The following is a 21,378-nucleotide window of genomic DNA, read 5'->3' on the forward strand; positions in this document are numbered from 1 at the left end:
CATGGAAGCACCGCTATCGATGCACCAATCTTGCTGATTGCTACCGCCCTCACTACTCTCATGGGCACTGAAAGCCACCTTGCTTTTGTTGCTAGCTTGCTGTCGAATTTTTGTACTTTGATTGCATTCTTTGCTAATATGGCCTTTTCGACCGCAATTATAGCATTTGAGGTTACGCTTGTTAGTTTTTGCAAACCTTTTCTTGACACTTAACAATGCCTTGCCATCACTTGAGGGCTTTTCGTAATCTCCATCAAGAAGCTTGGCTTTTATGCTTTCGCCGGTAATCTTTATACCACTGCTCTCGATTCCCATGATAAATGGCTTAAAGTCATCAGTAAGTCCGGCCAGCATAATAGCACCCAGCCAATCGTCGGTTATATCGAATCCTATGCCGGACAATTTATTCGAAGTATTTACGAGTTGGTTAACATATATCGTCATAGATTCGCAATTTTCTAGACGTGTGGTGATCAATTTCCGTAGTAAACCGATTTTTCGTGTTAATCCGGTATCGTCGTATAGGTTTTGCAGCGTTTTCCAAACATCATATGCCGTTGTCTGATTTTGTATATGTACATAAATCGATTCGTTTACTGATAATATAATTTTCGCCCTCGCCTTTCTTAGTTTTCTTTCATCTTTTTCAGTAACAGGATCGGTAATGCACCCATGGAGGTCACACAGCTCCAAAATGCTTTCCATTGCGAATCGCCACGTATGAAAATTTTCGCTTCCGCGCAGTTTATCAACCACCTGTAATGTTTGCTCCGCCATTTCACCCTCTTTCTTTTTTTATTTTACAACGAATGTTATTTTACGCTCGAGAATTTGATAAAACTTTTAGCAACGTATGCTTTCGTATTATTTCATTTATCGTACTTTGAACACGCCCGTGGGCTGGGCCCATCACCTGTATAAATAAAACGAGCGGATGAAAATTCACCAGTGGCTTTAATGATGAGTTCAAAGTAAAAAAGGAAGTAAAATGAATGTAAAGTAATATTATACATATGACATAAGCAAATATTAGCAGGGTTGCCATATGAGTTATTTTTAACAGTTATGAAACGAAATCTCTTTGTCCGTTGACAAGACGTTCGCGTCCGCTTAATAGAGGTTTTGGTCTAATTTTTTGACAAATGACTGTCCGCGTCCGGCCAAGAGAGTGTCCGGATAAGAGAGGGGCATTTGTTCTGAAAAATGCACTTAAAATTTGGTGCATGAAAAAATGTCCGCCCATGGAAGGTGTCCGGTTATTAGAGGTGTCCGTTAGGAGAGGTTTCTCTGTATATAATGTGGTGATTTGCTTGAAATTCGATACATTCGAAAAGTAAATATTTGAGTTACTTTTCACTCCGAATAGTGGACCAGGGGCCGATCTACTCTAAGAACTGTATTTATGGCGCGCTTTGCGTGAAATATTGTACAAGGGTAGTTCCTTGACTAGCTTCTTATTTGAGAAACTTGTCTTTCCAAAAAGTGGACCTGTGACCGATCTTTTTAAAAAAGTCTATTTTAGACGCACTTGCTTGATATTTGGTACAGGTATACTTCTTTGACCAAGCTAAGATTTGAGAATATTTTACTATGGGGCTATTTACTTAATAAGAGAGTGCCTCTTCGACAAGCTTAATATTTGCGACTCATTTTTTGCGGCAGGTGGACTAAGTGCACACCTATTCCAAAAAATTTTATTCATTCATTTTCATGAACTTTCCTTGACTAGCTTATTATTAGAGAACATATTTTTTGACTTATCTTGCTTTGTTGATTTTCCGAGAGATCAGAACGAAAATCGACACTGATGATGGCACAACGCCGAAACTGGTTTGCCTCAAACCAAATTTGACAGGGGATGACGGAAAATCGTTCCAATATCTATCTTCTATTCTATAATAAATCTCTAGAAAATCGTATCTGTACATCCAAGATTTCTAAAAAAAAAATGAGTGTACTTGACGTTTGGAATGTCGTAGAATCCATCGGCACCACTTTTTTCCGTTTGTTTGTTTGTCGGTTTGTCTGTGTGTCTGTATGATATCGATAATCTCGGAAACTAACCAATGGATTTTTATGAGACTTTCACATGGATAGCCTGTAATCCAGAAGGGAATCTAGAACTTATTTCGTTAAAATCGCGTGAGAAACAAAAAAGATATAGTGGTTTAAGCTATAATTAAGCTACTTTTAAGGATGTTTTTTTTTTGAAAAACGAAGGAAAATGCACTTAGTTTCCAAACAAATATCAAAGAATGCCTTTGCAAAGTTTTTTTTCAATTTCATGTAAATTAAAAATCAAATTCATGAATAGATACAGTGGCGTACCAAAAAAAATTATTTCACGCTGCCATATTACGATAATCGGTTGAAATGAGGTTACCTAAAACCTCTAAATATGCGTACAATATGGGCATCAAACAATAGAGGAAGGTCACAGGTTTCATTTGAATTTTGTGATATTTGGATAAATTAATCGATAACTGAGTTATCGGTCAAAATGTATTTGCTCCAAAATCTATAAATTTACCTACAATATGAAATACTTTTAGCTAAGATTTTAAACCTTTTACACGCGTTAATCAGGGACTCAAACCTTTTGGTGCAATTCGATTTATCTATTCGCTGACAGGTGACAAGCGTTATTACCAGTTTTCATGAAAAAAATTTCATCAAAGTAGCTGTGATTTTCTTCTTTGATTTTTTGAGGTTTTATAAATTTTGGCTGGACATAAATTTTAGTTGTTTGAAGAATTTCAGTTGTGCAGTTGTATTTTGTGTTGTGCAGTTGTGTTGTTGTAAGTGAATTTTTTACTAGGTTCAAACACACACCAAATTGGCAATTTATACTATTTGGGCAATTTATTACGCAATTTGTCATATAATAAATTGCCAATTTAAAAAAAAAATGCGTAATAAATTGTTTCAAACTGCAAATGCAACATTGTAAAGTGTGTTTATTGAGTATATTAAACGTCAGTTACACATGGCTAAACTATATGGTTGGCTCATCTCATCAGCTGATTTTATGTCTTTCATTTCACTGGAGTAGGGATTGTCAAAAGAAGATGGCAAACTCAAAATGAAACTAAAACATTGAACACATTTTCTTACAACACACAAAAAATTCAAAGTTTTATGTTTTCATTCCATTTCATTCGCCTAATAATGTGCGTGTTTATTTTGACAGTCTGAACAAAGGTATGTTCTTGCTGTAGAGATGAGCCAACCAGCTATCAAATTACTATTGTGCAAGCTAAATCGAGTTGTATGAACAGCACTCAATTCAAATCGAAATTTCCTAAATTTATTTTTCTGTTTGAACATAGTATTAAACTGGTGAGTACAAATTGTTTTTCCTTTAATTTTTATTGTTAATCAATTAATATATTCGTTTAAATAAATAAATCTGTGGCAACAAAACATAACAACTTAAGTCGAGTTAAGAAATTAGACCAATCACAATTTCTTCTGCCGGTTTTTAGTAACAAAAAAGCTTAGTTTTGTAGAACTGTTATCGGTTTTATATTATTTGGTTTCTAGACCATTAAATCTAATACGTTTGGCTAAGTTATGAAGCAGTTTTCTTTTAAAAAATCGCTGGAGGAAATTTCAACTGGTATAATTTCTTAACTCGACTTAAGTTGTTATGATTTGTTGCCACAGAAATAAATGCGAGGTTTACAATATTATACGAGCTTTTCGAGGCATATACGACTTTAAACGAATACCCTGAATATTTTTAATTACATATTGGTAAACTCAACCTATTGCTATTTGGGAGGTGCATTCGGATGATGTATGTAGTTAAATTTTGGTAGCCTTATCTGAAGAAACGTATTTTTGAACCCCAAGCAATTTTACCAGTAACTAATGGCTCAATTACATAAAATTTGGAGTTGTCATTTCCATACAAAGTTCGTGGAAAGTAAAGCAACTTTGAATGAAAGTGGATCCTTCGAAATTTTACGTGTTATGGCCGAAATACATACAACTTTGTGCAACTTTGACAGATGAGCGCTTCGTTTTTTGCTCATGGCTGAAAATTTTTCTTTTTTTTATGTACAGCGTTGAGTGGCAAAAACGAGGTCTACCACATGCACATGTACTTCTCTGGCTGGAAGACAAAATACGCCCTAACGATATTGATAATGTGATAAGTGCCGATTTTCCAGACAGCAACACAGATGCCACACTATTTGACATAGTAAGAACACACATGGTCCATGGTCCTTGCGGGATATTAAATAGCAACTCTCCATGCATGCAGGACGGCCGATGCTGGAAAGATTATCCACGGGCACTTATAGAACACACCATAACGGGAGAGGATGGATATCCCTCTTATCGGCGACGGTCCCCAGAAAAAGGTGGGTTTACTGCCACTTTAAGATTACGTGGTGAAGATATAATTTTGGACAATAGATGGGTAGTACCATATTCACCTGTACTCTCCAAAACGTTTCAGGCCCACATCAACGTGGAAGTGTGCAGTAGTGTATCATCCATTAAATATATATGCAAGTATATAAATAAGGGCAGTGACCAGGCAACGTGTGCGTTAAGAAATGAGAATGACGAAATAACTAGATTTCAATCAGGGCGTTATATAAGCTCTTCAGAGGCCGTTTGGAGAATATTAGGCTTCCCCATTCATGAGCGATATCCCCCTGTAGTGCATTTGGAGGTTCATCTAGAAGGAGGGCAAAGGATATACTTCAATTGCGAAAACGTGACATATCGACTAGAAAACCCGAGGCAAACCACTTTACTAGCATACTTTCGGCTTTGCGAAAGAGACAGGTTTGCGAGGACATTAATGTATGAGGAGGTTCCCTCTTATTACACGTATGATGAGCAAAGAGGTGTTTTTAACCGCAGGAAACGGGGCAGATCTGTAGATGGGGAGCCCGGCATTTTTAAGGAACATGTCATTGGACGTGTATATATGGTTCATCCGAACAATGCCGAGTGTTTTTACTTGCGGTTGTTGTTGCATACAGTACGAGGACCTACTTCCTTTTCGGACCTTCGCACTTTTTTGGGAGTTGAATATCCCACTTTCCGCGATGCTTGCCGAGAACGCCACTTGCTTGACGATGACAAGCATTGGAATGATGCTATATCCGAAGCAAGCAGTAGTTACAGTCCAAGCCGGTTGCGACATTTGTTTTGCGTTTTAGTGGTATTTTGTTCTCTATCGAATCCTATGGCTCTGTGGGTAAAAACACAAGGATAAGCTGTCAGAAGACTATCTCAGAAGCATGCGACGCCATATTCAAGGGGAAATTAACAACGGAATGCGGGACAGAGCTGTTAATTAATGCTTAATCGAACTTCAGAATACAGCTTTGTCAATGGGGGGAACTTACTATCCCAATACGGCTTATCCGAACCATCTATAGACGGTGAACGCGTGAACAGGGAATACGCAAGCGAAATTTCATATAATCCTACAGAACTTGCGGACACTCTACGTAATGGCATTCAATGTTTAACGGATGAGCAAAGAGGAGTATTCGAACGCGCTTGTTATAGTGTCGATAATGAAGTAGGTGAGATTTTGTTTTCAGATGCCCCTGGTGGGACAGGAAAAAATTTCCTAACTAAAATTGTTTTGGCAAAGGTGCGAGCTCAAGGCAAAATAGCTCTGGCAGTGGCTTCATCAAGTATAGCTGCAACTTTATTACCTGGTGGTAAAACTGCCCATTCCATGTTCAAAATCCCCATACACTTCGATATCAATGAATATCCAATGTGCAACATAGCAAAAAATTGCGAAAAAGCCAGCGTTATTCGTGACTGTGTGTTGGTAATATGGGATGAATGCACCATGGCGAACCGGACATCCGGAGAAGCTGTGGACAGAACGCTGAGGGATATACGCCAAAATGACCAAGTTATGGGTGGTGTTACTTTTCTCTTTTGTGGAGATACTACCGGTTATACCACGCGGTACAAGAGCAGATGAAATACGAACGTGTTTGAAGAGCTCATGTTTATGGTGTAACATTAAAAGAATGCATCTAACAGAAAATATGCGCGCTCGAATCGGAGGCAACATAAATGCGCAGAACTTCTCCGAAACTTTGCTAAAGATTGGAAATGGTACATACCCCGAAGAAGTGGGCAAAATTACACTGCCCGATAATTTGTGCCGTACCGTACATTCTTTGCAAGAACAAATTTCTACTGTTTATAATGATCTAGGAGTCTGTCATGATAACTTTTGGCTTTGCGAGAGGGCTATCTTGACGCCACGAAATGACCAGGTTTTGAAAATCAATTCGTATATACTCAACGATATGCAGGGAGAGGAGGTCGAATACTTTTCAATCAACAGAGTTTTGAAGCAAGATGACTCAACAAATTTCCCTGTGGAGTTTTTAAATAGCCTTAGTACACTTGGACTTCCATCCCATAAAATTGTTTTGAAAATCGGCGCACCAATCATTCTGTTGCGTAACATAAGCCCACCAAAATTGTGCAATGGAACGAGGCTCAAAGTTGTTTCTCTTAAACAAAATATAATTAAAACAGAAATTTTGACAGGCAGTGGCAGAGGAGAGAGAGCCTTTATACCACGTATCCCCCTTATACCAAACAACTTTCCTTTAGATTTAAATGTGTTCAATTCCCGTGAACCTTTGCTATGCTATGACAATCACCAAAGCACAAGGCGAGACGATGAGTGTTGTGGGCGTTGATCTGAATGTGAGTTGCTTTTCTCATGGCCAGCTTTACGTGGCGCTCTCACGTGTTAGTGAAGCAGACAAATTAATCGTCTATGTTCCTAACACTTCTTCATCAAACGTTGTTTATAACGAAGCATTATAAAACAATTCTTTTTTTTAAATAAGCATTAAAAATTTAAATTTTGTATTACAAGTTAACTCTCCACACATACACATACATTCACACTGAAGAGCTTGGAAGAATTTTGTTTTATGTGTGCCAAGTATGTAAGCATTCACTTTTATAACAATCATAATGCTGTATATGTCTATGTATGCGCATAAGTTATTCTATAACAGTTTTATATAATTCGCCTTAATGTATGCAACAATTAAAAATTAGAAAGTCGTAAAAAGCTATCAAAATGAATTCTTTTAAAATTATTCAATCAACAAAAAAATATAATTTTTTCCAACCTAATTTGCAAAAACTAACAATTCTAAAAATGTGTACGTAGTTTTTTTTGCCAAACTAAACGATTTTTCAAGCGAAATAAACATGTATGTACCCATATATAAAAAAAATTTCTTTTATTCTCTGGTATATCAACAGGATCTGCAAGTATTTTCTGTTTTATATTTTGAATGTGTATGTATATCCATATATGTATGTAAGTTACGGCTTATAACTTTTAACCGATTGAAGCAATATTTACTGATTTTATTGCATGCTTTAGCGGTAAGCTTAGACAAAAGAACTGAAAATAAGATATGGTAATAGAAATGTGGGGGAAGAGTGAAGAAAATACCGAAAAGAGGTTGAGCGCGAGATAAGAAGAATGGGATCGCCAGAAAAAGGCACAAAGTAAAGTAAGTGGGATGGACCAAGCAATAAAAGGGGAGGAGGGATAATGTGGGAAAATAAATATTGTTTTATATAAACGGAGCCTGCACATTGTTTCGTGATTTAGGTTAGCAGAAATGTTTTAAAATTTGTTAAGTTAAAGACCCAAGATATCGATATTTAAAAAAAAATAAGGGCCACTTTAATATAAATACGCATCCCGAACAACGTCGGGTACCCTGCTAGTATAACATATTTTTTCTGAAAGTGGACCAGCTATTGTAATAAATCTTATTTATAGTGCGATTTGCCTGAATTTTTTTATTTGGGCAGCCAAATAGGCTAATCTTATATATATATAGACGTGTACAGATCTGTTGGTAACTATATGACTCAAGATCGGATAAACCATTTTTACCTTAAAGCTGCGTTGGGAGTGGAAGTGGGAGTGGGAATGGGTTTGGATGTGGAACGGAGATAAATGGAATAACGGATAGAGAAAAATAGAAGAAGAGAGAGAGCAACTGTATTTCGGAAAAGAAAAATGTATATCAGAAAACCCAATTGTATTTCAGAAAAGCTCAATGAAAGCTGAATATCAGAAAAAAGTAAAATGAATGTTAATGTTGGGAATGGAAGCAAATGTATTTCGAATACATAATTGTATTTCAGAAAACCTCAACTTAATTTCATAGAGCTCAAGTGTATTTCAGGAGAATTCAAATTTCTTTCAGATTTTCCAAATCTATTCCACAAAACCCCAAATGTATTCCAGAAAACCTCAAATGTGTTTCAGAAAATATAAAAAGTATTTCAGAACTATTCAAATGTATTTCAGAAAGTCTCAGATATTTCATAAACATCCATCAAAAATTACATTTTATTTTAAATAAAAAGTTAACAAAGTTAAAAGATGACAAGAGCAGCGAATTAACTAAAATTTGAAAGAATCCTATTACACTCCGCCTGACATGTCACGTTATCTCGAAGCATCTAAGAAAAGTATTCAAGTGCTGTATAGCGCGAACACAATAAAGTGTTGCAGGTCATGTTATTTCTTTTCCGAATAACCCCTTCTACACATATTGCAAACGCCTTTAATTGCTCATGCTTCATTTAACTTAGGAAGTGTCATATACGTTTTTATACTCAGTTGAGCAGAGCTCACAGAGTATATTAAGTTTGATTGGATAACGGTTGGTTGTACATATATAAAGGAATCGAGATAGGTATAGACTTCCATATATCAAAATAATCAGGATCGAAAAAAAATTTGATCGAGCCATGTCCGTCTGTCCGTCCGTTAACCCGATAACTTGAGTAAATTTTGAGGTATCTTGATGAAATTTGGTATGTAGAGTCCTGAGCACTCATCTCAGATCGCTATTTAAAATGAACGATATCGGACTATAACCACGCCCACTTTTTCGATATCGAAAATTTCGAAAAACCGAAAAAGTGCGATAATCCATTACAAAAGACAGATAAAGCGACGAAACTTGGTAGATGAGTTAAACCTATGACGCAGAATAGAAAATTAGTAAGATTTTAGACAATGGGCGTGGCACCGCCCACTTTTAAAAGAAGGTAATTTAAAACTTTTGCAAGTTGTAATTTGGCAGTCGTTGAAGGTATCATGATGAAATTTGGCAGGAACGTTACTCCTATTACTATATGTACGCTCAATAAAATTAGCAAAATCGTAGAAGGACCACGCTCACTTTAAAAAAAAAATTTTTTTTAAAGTAAAATTTTAACAAAAAATTTAATATCTTTACAGTATATAAGTAAATTATGTCAACATTCAACTCCAGTAATGATGTAGTTCAACAAAATACAAAAATAAAAGAAAATTTCAAAATGGGCGTGGCTCCGCCCTTTTTAATTTAATTTGTCTAGGATACTTTTAACGCCATAAGTCGAACAAAAATTAACCAATCCTTTTGAAATTTGGTAGGGGCATAGATTTTATGACGTTAACTGTTTTCTGTGAAAATGGGCGGAATCGGTTGATGCCACGCCCAGTTTTTATACACAGTCGTCCGTCTGTCCTTCCGCATGGCCGTTAACACGATAACTTGAGCAAAAATCGACATATCTTTACTGAACTTAGTTCACGTACTTATCTGAAATCACTTTATCTTGGTATAAAAAATGAACGAAATCCGACTATGACCACGCCCACTTTTTCGATATCGAAAATTACGAAAAATGAAAAAAATTCCATAATTCTATACCAAATACGAAAAAAGGGATGAAACATGATAATTGGATTGGTTTATTGACGCGAAATATAACTTTAGAAAAAACTTTGTAAAATGGTTGTGACACATACCATATTATTTATTTATTTATTTATTTATTTATTTATTTATTTATTTGTATAAACAATTTGTACAAGTAAGACTAAAGTCTTTTAGGTAGTACATCAATCAGTCTTAAAGATTACAAAGGAAATATGACACATATAAATATAATTCCAAAGAAATAATACAAAGAAAACCATAATAATACTAATAACATTAATATCTTAAAAATAGCATTATACATTTTAAAACAAAAACATTTTCGGTACACAGATTAAGAATCAAAGATCGAACTATCGTTTAGGATAAGTTAAGAGCTGAGGAAAGTTATTACTGCTTGTTTGAAACATCCTGCTTTTCGTATAGCTTTTATCTTACACGGAAGTGAGTTCCATAGACGGATTGAACTGACAAAGAACATTCTGGATGATGATGAGTACCTAAAGTTCGGAACCAAAAGATTCATAGTTCGAGTAGACTGACACAACTTTAGTTTTTTAAATAAGTAAGGTGGATTTTGGGAATACAATAGCTTATGCAAGAAGCAAAGATTTCTCATTTTTAAGAAATTATATACATCGCATCCGAGGATTTGTGTAGAAAATGAAGATATATGATCATACTTCCTTTTAGAAAAAATGAACCGGGCCGCATTGTTTAAGGCCAATTGTAATTTGTTTAGCGATATCGAGTCAAGGTTACCGTATATAAATTCGCTGTAGGAAATATGAGGTACAATAAGAGATTTCACCAGCATCATCTTGGTGTCTCGCGGCAACAAATAGGCAGTTATGTATAAACTTCGTAGAGACCTATAAATTTTACCAATGACAAGGTTCATATGATCAACGCAAGTCAGAGTGGAGTTGATTTTAAATCCTAAATTGGTAACCACATCGTGAAAGAATATTTTGTCTCCATTAAGCATAATTTCAGGAAGGTTGTTTAAGTCATACGAGGTGTTCGATATTGCTATTGCCTTTGATTTAGTTGCATTAAGAGAAAGTTTATTAAATTGAGCCCACTCTCCTATGCGTGCTAAATCTTCATTCAGCCTGAAAAATAAGTCTTCGGAAAGACCAATTGGACGAGACATGTATATTTGAGTATCATCGGCATAAAGATGAATGGAGGCATTGCGACAACAGGCGACTATGTCATTAATAAAAAGCGTAAAGAGTATTGGACCTAGGATAGATCCTTGCGGAACACCAGATTTTATGGAATTTAAATTTGAGACTTTATCAGCACACTTTACTTGTTGAAACCGGTTATAGAGGTAGCTTTGCACTAACTTTATGGCATATGGGCTGAAGTTAAAACTAGTTTCAAGTTTGTGAATTAGTACTTCAAAATCAACCATGTCAAAAGCTCTTGAGAAATCCAAAAGCACGAGCACGGTAAGTTCATTATTGTCAAAGGCCGGACGTATATCTTCAAGAATCTTAAGCATAGATGTTGCACAACTATGCCCCCTTCTAAATCCCGACTGGGCTTCGGATAGCAAATTATTATTATATATATGGTGAGTTATTTGCATTGCTAATAGCTTCTCAAACACCTTAGATAAGGCAGGTAACAGACTTATTGGTCTAAATTCTTTGTAAGAACACGGAGACCTCGTTTTAGGAACCGGAATAATATTTGCAATTTTCCATTGACTAGGAAACCTACTGGACATAATTGAGAAATTAAAGATATGTGTTAGCGAAGCGGTGGCGTAAGGTAGAATCAGTTTTATAAATCGTATGCTAATACCGTCAATTCCCACGGCATTAGACTTTATAGCAAAAATAGCATCCAGCACATCGCTTTCGGTGACCACTGAAAAATCAAAGGCACTTATATCCAGTCTTCTGTCTACACAGGTTACAGCTATTCTGTCATCGATATCATTCTTATTCACATCATTATTTTTTTCAATATTGTTTGTATTACCACACAAGAAATAAGAGTTCATAACATTTGGGTCGTGGCTGCATTCAATGTTATGCTTTTTACAGACTCCGAAAGATCGAAGATTTTTCCAGAGCATTCTCGTTGGCAAATTTGTATTAAATTTAATATTCAGGTATGCTACTTTAGCATTCCGAATGAAAAGGGTAGCTTGATTTCTCAGAAGGCGGTAATCTTCCCAGTGCTTATCATCGCGATATCTCTTCCACTCCCTGTAAGCCTTCTCCCGTTTTTTTATGTGTTTCAAAACCTCCGGTGTGAACCAGGGCTTTTTATGGCCCTGGATTTTAAAAGATTTTAGCGGAACAAATCTATCGAAAAGGTACCAAACCAGGTTATTAAAATATTTTACCTTCTCGTCCAAATTTGAAATGGACAAGCAGCCACTCCAATCAAGACGAGAGGCTTCTTCATTAAGAAGTTCCATATTAACAGCTTTGTAATTTCTGTAGGTTATGACAGATTCGGGCTCTGCTGTATTAAATTTCAAATCATAGCACAAGAAGAGCATTTCATGGTCAGAGATACCATCCATCGGAAGCTGGTCAGTATGATTGATATAATTTATATTGTTAACACACATTAAATCTAGCAAACTAGGCTTACTATTAGGAGCAAAACGGGTTGCAAATTTATTTATAATTTTTAAGTCACACGCCTGAAAATTATTAATAATACTTTTACTACGGGAATCACAGTTAAGCAGATCTACGTTAAAATCTCCACAAATAATGACGTGGTCATAATTTAACGAAAACTCTGTTATTTTGTGAAAAAGGTGTGTTAAATCGTTAGACCTATTGGGGTTATAAACACATGCCACAAAACACTTTGTACTGGCATCGCCTATTTCAATAAAAATACATTCAACCTCGTTTGCATGCTCTGAACGATAAACCACTTTTGGATTTAAAACATCTTTGCAGTAAATTGCAACACCACCCCCACGAATGTTATCTTTTCTGTCATTCCTCAGCAGTACGTATTCATTTATAGAATAAGAATCATCATTAACGTTGGATCTGAACCAGGTTTCCGTAAGGCAAATTAAATGAATATTTTGATCGGCAAATAAATACGAAAGGTAATCAAGTTTCTGAGTCGTAAGACTCCGCACATTTAAGTGACACATATTTAATCTGTTATGACTTTTACAAATTTGACTCAAAATGCATCGCACATGTCCACTGTCAGTGCAATTATTGGTCAAGTTAACCAAACTCATAGCAACGAAGCAAAATGAGATCAACAAAGCAGTATGAGGGGGGAAGTAGAAAAAAGAAAAGAACAATAAAGAATGGAAATAAACTAAAAACTAATAACACATAAAGCATTGCATTGCCAATATAAGTATGATTTGTTGTTGTCATTGCTCGCTAACAGCAATTCGATCAGCGCTCTCTTTGTCACTGATTTTCACTGCTTCACCTTGTTGACGTGTACGCACATATACATCTCCACGTATAGAGAAAACAGAAGTAAGTTTTCTCTGTTTTTTTAGTTGCAGTGCATGCTGCAATGTTTCGCGATTGTTCTTAGTTAGGCACTCATGCACAAAGATCTTTCCATTTTCGTTGCGCCCAATATCACTGAGAGTCACAGATCTTTTATTTAATTTGCAAAAATTTGAAATTGCTCTTAAAAGCAAGGAACGGTCAGTGGGTGAATTTAGTTTTATTATGATGGGAGAGCTACCGTTTTTGTTCTTGCTCTTTTGAATGCGAAATGCAGAGCGTATTGACGGCGCGGTCAACTGAACCGAGTTACATATTTTTGTGAAGACTTCGCCTATATCTTCGTTTGGTGTTTGGGGGACTCCACTTACCAGCACATCAGATAGCACGGCATTGTTTTGGCATTCATTCAACTGAGCCTTTAATGAGTTGACATCAGATCGAAGCTGACTGCATTCACTTTCCGCTGCTTGTACCCTGGACTGCAGACTGCTGAAGCTGCTCTTTAAATTCGAGATCTCAGCAGCCAACTCACCCACTCTCTGAAGAACCCGCTGTTCCGATTCTCTTAGTTGATCCCTTACTTTTTCTGCAATCTCCTCTAACATGCTCTCTTTCCACAGTATAAGTTTTGCTTCAAGGCGCGAAATCTCACCTGAAACTGCCGGTGGGCTCTCAATTTTCGTAGGCTTAACAAATGTTGGTGTGTGAAGCGGAGAATTAGCCGTTTGCCGTGTTGTGATTTTTTTCATCGGCGGAGCCATATTGGTGGTCAAATTAAAATTGAAATATTAATAAAACAAGCACAGAAGCAACACAACTTTCAATAGGCTTTCACACTTTTATCACAGATTGCCTTACAAAGAACGTCCGCGTATTTCAAGGAATAAATATGACGTCAATTTATAATTAAATATTAATTTACTGCAGCGAAACCGAATACGCGTCTATTCTCTTTGCATATTATTCGTATTAAGTAGAAGAAAATGAAAAAGTTCTGCAAAGCGAAATAAAACACCCTTAAAATCTTGGCAGGTATTACATATATAAATAAATTAGCGGTATCCCTCAGATGATGTTCTGGGTCACCCTGGTCCACATTTTGGTCGATATCTGGAAAACACCTTCACATATACAACTACCACCACTCCCTTTTAAAACTCTCATTAATACCTTTAATTTGATACCAATATCGTACAAACACATTCTAGAGTCACCCTTGGTCCACCTTTATGGCGATATCTCGAAAAGGCGTCCACCTATAGAACTAAGCCCCACGCCCTTTTAAAATACTCATTAACACCTTTCTTTTGATACCCATATCGTACAAACATATTCTAAAGTCACCCCTGGTCCACCTTTATGGCGATATCTCGAAAAGGCGAACACCTATAGAACGGAGACCCACTCCCTTTTAAAAATACTTATTAACACCTTTCATTTGATACCAATATCGCACAAACAAAGTCTAGAGTCACCACTGGTCCACCTTTATTGCGATACCTCGAAAAGGCGTCCACCTATAGAACTAAGGCCCACTCCCTTTTAAAATACTCATTAACTCCTTTCGTTTGATACCCATATTGCACAAACGAATTCTAGAGTCACCCCTGGCCCACCTTTATGGCGATATCTCGAAACGGCGTCCACCTATGGAACTAAGGATTACTCCCTTTTAAAAAAATCATTAACACCTTTCATTTGATACCCATATCGTACAAACGCATTCTAGAGTCAATCCTGATCCACCTTTATGGCTATATCCCTAAATGGCGTCCACCTATAGAACTATGGCCCACTCCCTCATAAAATACTCTTTAATGCCTTTCATTTGATACGCATGTCATACAAACACATTCCAGGGTTTCCCTCGGTTCATTTTCCTACATGGTTATTTTCCCTTATGTTGTCACCATAGCTCTCAACTGAGTATGTAATGTTCGGTTATACCCGAACTTAACCTTCCTTACTTGTTACGAATAATTTTATGTTTATCATGAATACTAAATTGGATTGCGCATTGAGGAGTACTGTCCCAGACCTAAAGCAGTTGCTGATCTGTTATAGCGGACTTCCTATAACTCACCATGACACGGAGGGCGCTTTGTCGCACACAAATGACTAAGTTGAGCTGTAAAAACGTTGCTTAGTGTCATCCCTTTCTTTAAAAGTTTATGGTCCTGTCCGTAATGCCAACGGTGAATAAAAACCCTAAGGCTTCGGTCGTATTATGCGAATAGACGAGACGCTCCGGAAAAGAAAATATTTCAGTGAAAACCGTAGTTTGAAAGCAGAGTAAGAGTGAGACCTCCACTGAGTTGCTCGCAATTGGCGTCAGTTATCGCAAACAGGGATAGCTGGCGTGACTTGTTGTGAAACGGTCAAAATCGCTTAGTTGGTTAAGCGCCATTTAATTATGATTATGAATCTATTATGGATTCGGATAAGCCAGTATACCAAATATCGTAAAGATGTCTCAGTTTCTCAAGTTCGAACGAACATGGCTCAATAAAAATCTTTTTCGATCCGGATAATTTTGATATAAGGAAGTCTATATCTATCTCGATTCCTTTATCCCATTACGCACAACCGTTATTCAATTAAAGTTTTAATACCCTTGTGTACAAGTATACGCTGTGTATAAAAATGTTACGTATACGCAAAGGTAGCCGTATTTTCAGGTGGTACGAACATTAGAGTGGAGTGAATTTATTTTTTTCCGAAATCGCTTTTGGCTGACCTCCAGAAAGTTGCCTTTCTAGACCAGAAATAAGGTTGACAATATTTATTTCACTCATCGTATGTTTAGAGGTGCCCCAACGCAACTAAACTTTGAAAAAGACGGTAGGTACAATTTTTTTTTGTCATTGATTTACTTTCGCTTGTTGTTATTGTGCTCATTGATTTCAAAGCCTACTGATTTTCATGGCCTGTAAAACTCTTACTTATACTTATACACTTGATTAGAAGTATACTATTATCAACAAAAAACTGTAAAACATCATTTAAAATTTGTCGTTTTTTATTTATAATATATAATTTTAATAAAGTTGTGTATATTAAAAAAGAAATAAAATAAATACGTAAATAATGAGCTTTGTAAAATCGCGATTATTTTGCTCAACTTCTTGGGCTGGGGGCACCTCAAAACGACATCCTACGAAAATAATTCTTATAAAGACAACTTTTCATTCCTAGCCCATTACAAAAAAAAAAAAAAAAAATCATAGGGTATCACTCCACCCTAACGAACATGTTTGCATGTAAATGGTTGGTTTTTAATAAAACAACTTTAACAACTATACATATACGTATGTAGGTAGATAGGTTGAACTGGCCGGTCCATGAGGACCTCACATAGACTGATTGAGTCCGTAGTGTTACCAGAAGTTTGTTTTAACGACCAAACTGAAAACCCCTATCAAAAACCAGGACCTATGGTATAAAATAACTCCGTCCTCTTGGCAAATACTAGAAGCTTCCTAGGATTTAAGCCACTTGCTGCTTCTAGATCTGACAGCTGTATCACTCCTAATAGCTGGAGTCTTAGCCTGGCAAGTGCAGGGCACGAGCACAGAACGTGCTCGATCGTTTCCTCCTCCAACCCGCACTTCCTACATCTGCTATCACTGACCAAGCCTAATTTAAAGGCAAGTCAGAATACCCGTCATGAGTCTACAGTCATCTCTTTTTAATGATAGAAGCAACTTGAACCCACGCCTTTCCCGCTTGGTCGATTATATGTACCTCTCGCCTTCGCTTAATCTCGCCCAATCTAAATGGGACATCTACGGAACAACCTTCAAGGGATGCGCCCTTTTTAGCTAGTTCGTCCGATTTTTCATTCCCATCTATTCCCATATGCCCTGTAGATGATACAAATTTTTTCCTTAAGCGAAATAAAGCTTTGTTCTTGTTTGTGAAATTCAAAATATTAATATGTTTAAATTATACAAATTTGTTTTGCGCTGGTGAAAGAGAAATATTCGGCAAAACAATAAATGTTTAACGCTTTATCAAATTTTTTGCATATTTTAATAAATTTGAAATATGCGTGCTTTTTTAATAAGTTGTTTGTTGTATTATTAAACCACTAAAGCAATGTTCATCGACTATATGCCAAATATGTGAAATTTCAACACAGCGGTCTATGAATTGTGCAAAAATTCAAAGGCGTTAGACATATATACATACACAAGCATACTAACATACGTTAGCGAATTGTGCAAATAGCTTTTGTTATTTACTATGAAATCAAATTTTTAACTAATTTTAAAACATACAGATTTGAAATAAACTTTAATTGAACGCTCTTGCATATGACTGAGCAATATATGTATCTATCTACTCATACATGTATGTACGTATGTATAGGGGCGTGTGTGCTTTTAAAGTTGGCTGCATAAACTAAAATTATTATTTCGAAAAGCCAATGTATTGCACGTCGTCTTTGATTCTTTGTTCATTGCCCATCGGATAAGGCAATGACGGCAAGCGAAAAGTGCATATGTATGTATGTACATTGGCCCGTTGCCCCTTAGCTGTTATAATAACAACAACAACAACAGTAAATAACTACTCACATAAAAAAGTAAAAAACAGGAATTTTAAGGAAATGCAATGCGCCAAAATGTCGAAAGCATTCATACATTCAATGTAAAATGATTTTGCAGACGAAAGGGCGGACAGTTACATACGTTTCAACAGGCTTGTGTAGCACATTTTTGTATTAGGGTGCGAGTTTTTTTCTGCATAGCGGCAAATTTGGGGTCGCTAAAAATGCTAACAAGTTCTCACTAAAAGATTAGTGTTACTGATCTTAAAGCGTAGGCGAAGAGCAATTTAGCTGAAATTTAAAGCCTTTAGTTCAAGGTTGAATGTTTAAATCCATGCAGGTACTAAAAATCAGTTAATGATTCACAATAATTGGCAACAAGTGGATAAGGTAAGTGGGCCAATCAAAGTCCATGGATGAGAATATTAGGGAACTATATCCACGCGTCCGGCCTAAATTATCTTCGGAGGTTATCGCGCCTTACATTTATTATTTTATTATACACGCGTTCAAGATTTGCTTCAAGCTTTATTGCAGGGGGATTCCTATTCATTATTTGGTTTTTGTGCTATGATGCGGATGAAAATGTGATGTCCAATGATTCATAATCAGCACAAAAGACTACGCCTTGAAACTTTCTGCATTTAATTACTTTCATCTCTAGCTCTTCTCAGGCTCGTTTTACTAGTGTTCGTTTAAAACAATTTTTTGCATATCTAATAAAGATTTATATTTTTTCAAAAGTGCAGACACGGGCACACCCTAATGTGTATGCGTTAAAACCATACATATGCATATGCATTGTTAGTATGTGGTGTTTAGGTGGTTTCGTAAGCGAAAATCGCTAAGCGGATGTAGATATGTGTAAAAGCAACGAAATATCTAATACATATTAGAGTGTGCCACATTTTTTTTTGTATTTCCTTTTGGCATAGTGAAGATATTGTTCAGCCCCCAAATTCGCTAAAGCTCAAACTCCATCGCCAAAAATATCTGAAACAGTATCAAGTGCGCTGAAAAGTATGCAACCTTTAGTACCCTGTCTAACATAACAGCCTAACTCTTAAATTTACGGCGGTTATTCCTTATGATCATATGGTACTAAATGCTGCATACTTTTCAGCGCACTTGATACTGTTGTACATATTTTTGGCGATGGAGTTTTAGTGTTAGGGAAAGCTGAAATTTGGGGGAGGACATCTAAAAGAATAGCATGTAAAAATTTCAGATTTTTATTTTAATGTTTAGAGCTGCCCAAAGTCGCGATTAGCTTTTTCGTGCAAATCGTATGGGGAGTTTTCAAGTTTTTATTAAAAGTGTTCTAGAGCTCTAACCCTTATTACCCAAATCATTAGCTTTACAAATCCATCTAGGAAATTGTACGGACTACAAAATACGTCTAAAAAGGTATTTTTATACTCAGCGTGCTTTGCACACAGATTATATTAACTTTGATTGGATAACGGTTGGTTGTACAGATATAAAGGAATCGAGATAGATATAGACTTCCATATATCAAAATTATCAGTGCCGAAAAAAAATTTGATTCAGCCATGTCCGTCCGTCCGTCTGTCCGACTGTTTGTCCGTTAACACGATAACTTGAGTAAATATTAAGATATCTTCACCAAATTAGGTACACGAGCTTATCTGGACCCATAATATATTGGTATTGAAAATGAGCGAAATCGGATGATAACCACGCCCACTTTTTATATATATAACATTTTGGAAAACAAAAAAAACCTGATTATTTAGTAATAATATACCTAGAATGTTGAAATTTGACGTGTGTACTGATATTGAGACTATTGATAAAAATTTGAAAAAAAAAATTTAAAATGGGCGTGGCACCACCTCCTTGTGTTAAAATCAATTTTACAAATATTATTAACCATAAATCAAAAATCGTTAAACCTACCGTAACAAAATTCGGCAGAGAGGATGCTTTTACAATAAGGAATGCTTTGGAGAAAAATTAACGAAATCGGTTAAGGACCACGCCCACTTTTATATAAAAGATTTTTAAAAGGGTTGTGGACGAATAAAATAAGCTATATCTTTGCAAAAAAGAGCTTTATATCAATGGTATTTCATTTCCCAAGTGGATTTATAACAATAAATAGGAAAAACTTAAAATAAAAAAAAAGGGTGTGGCACCGCCCCTTTTATGACTAAGCAATTTGCTATGTTTCGGGAGCCATAACTCGAAGAAAAATTAACATATCGTAATGAAATTGTGTACACATATTTTCCTTATAGCAGAATATATTTCTAGTAAAAATGGACGGGATCGGTTAAAGACCACGGCAACTTAGATATAAACAAGTTTAAAAGGGTCTTAGACTAGAATGATAAGCTATAACTTAGCAAAAATAGTTTTGAATCAATGATATTTCACTTATGAAGTTTTACTGTTAACTGTTAACTGAAATGAAATATACAATTGAAGCTCACGCTGAGTATATAATGTTCGGTTACACCCGAACTTAGACACCTTTACTTCTTCTAAGTTGAATTGAGCTTTCATCTCGAATACGAAACGAATTAAGTTAGCAAAAAATGTTTTCAATTTTTTTTTCGCCCACCCTAATACATATGTATATATGAATGAATATTTGCAAGTGCATGAGCATATTAAATTGTGTACTTTTGGCGACATTTTCGTTTGAAATAAATGCTAGGAATAGATGACGGTGTTAAACATGCCAAAAAATGCAAGACAGCGCCGAAAGAAACTTTCATAAGTTTCACAAGAGCACAAAGCATTGAGAAACTTTGTCAAAGGCAGTCTAACTGTGTTATCAGGATCAACATAAAAATTGTTCGATCTATCGCTGCCAGCATTCTTATGCAAAAAAAATTTATATCTTTGCTATTAAGAATCCGTATAATTTTATCTTTTTATATAAAGACAAGGGTTAATATTGGCTATTCCGATATAACTACACGTCAGGTAGATATCAAGCTGTGGATGCTTGTAAAAACGTACCGACTTACAGCAACTAGATGATAAATTAACGGAAATTTAATTAAAAGTCGATAGCGAAATTTCCAAAATCGGATGATTTATTTTAAACATCACCACCCCTGAGCCGCCTAATTACTTACTTACTTAATTCGCGCTTAACCGTTTAAACTGTTATGGCGCGCCAGTCGCTTCACGGCTCTGCTAAAGATCGGTTTTCACCTGGTCCTTTCAGCGGAGCGGGGATCGCTCTATTCCTCTGCTTTCATAGGGGGGTTCCGATAAAAATACTTTCTTAGACGGAGATGACGTATCTTTCATTCGCATAATAGCTGCTTAGTGAAAGCTTTTTAGCCAGCTGTTGTAGCGATAAAGAATGTTAGTGACGTTGCCTCTTACGACAGGCATATATGCCTTGGGTATATTCTAAACTCTCAAACCTATGGCGGCCTTTTTCACCTCATGTAGCATTGTCGTCTGGTTTCGAAATATCCTCATAGCTCAAAGATTCTAGCTTGATGGAAAGTTACTCGCAAATCAATTGCAAAATTCACCAATTTTGTATTGAATTTCACTAACACTTGCCTCATCGCTTTCTTCTTTGTCGTCTTGTTCCTCCTTT

The sequence above is a fragment of the Eurosta solidaginis genome, chromosome 4, assembly GCF_040869045.1.
Source record: "Eurosta solidaginis isolate ZX-2024a chromosome 4, ASM4086904v1, whole genome shotgun sequence".
In the NCBI taxonomy this organism is placed as follows: Eukaryota; Metazoa; Arthropoda; class Insecta; order Diptera; family Tephritidae; genus Eurosta; species Eurosta solidaginis.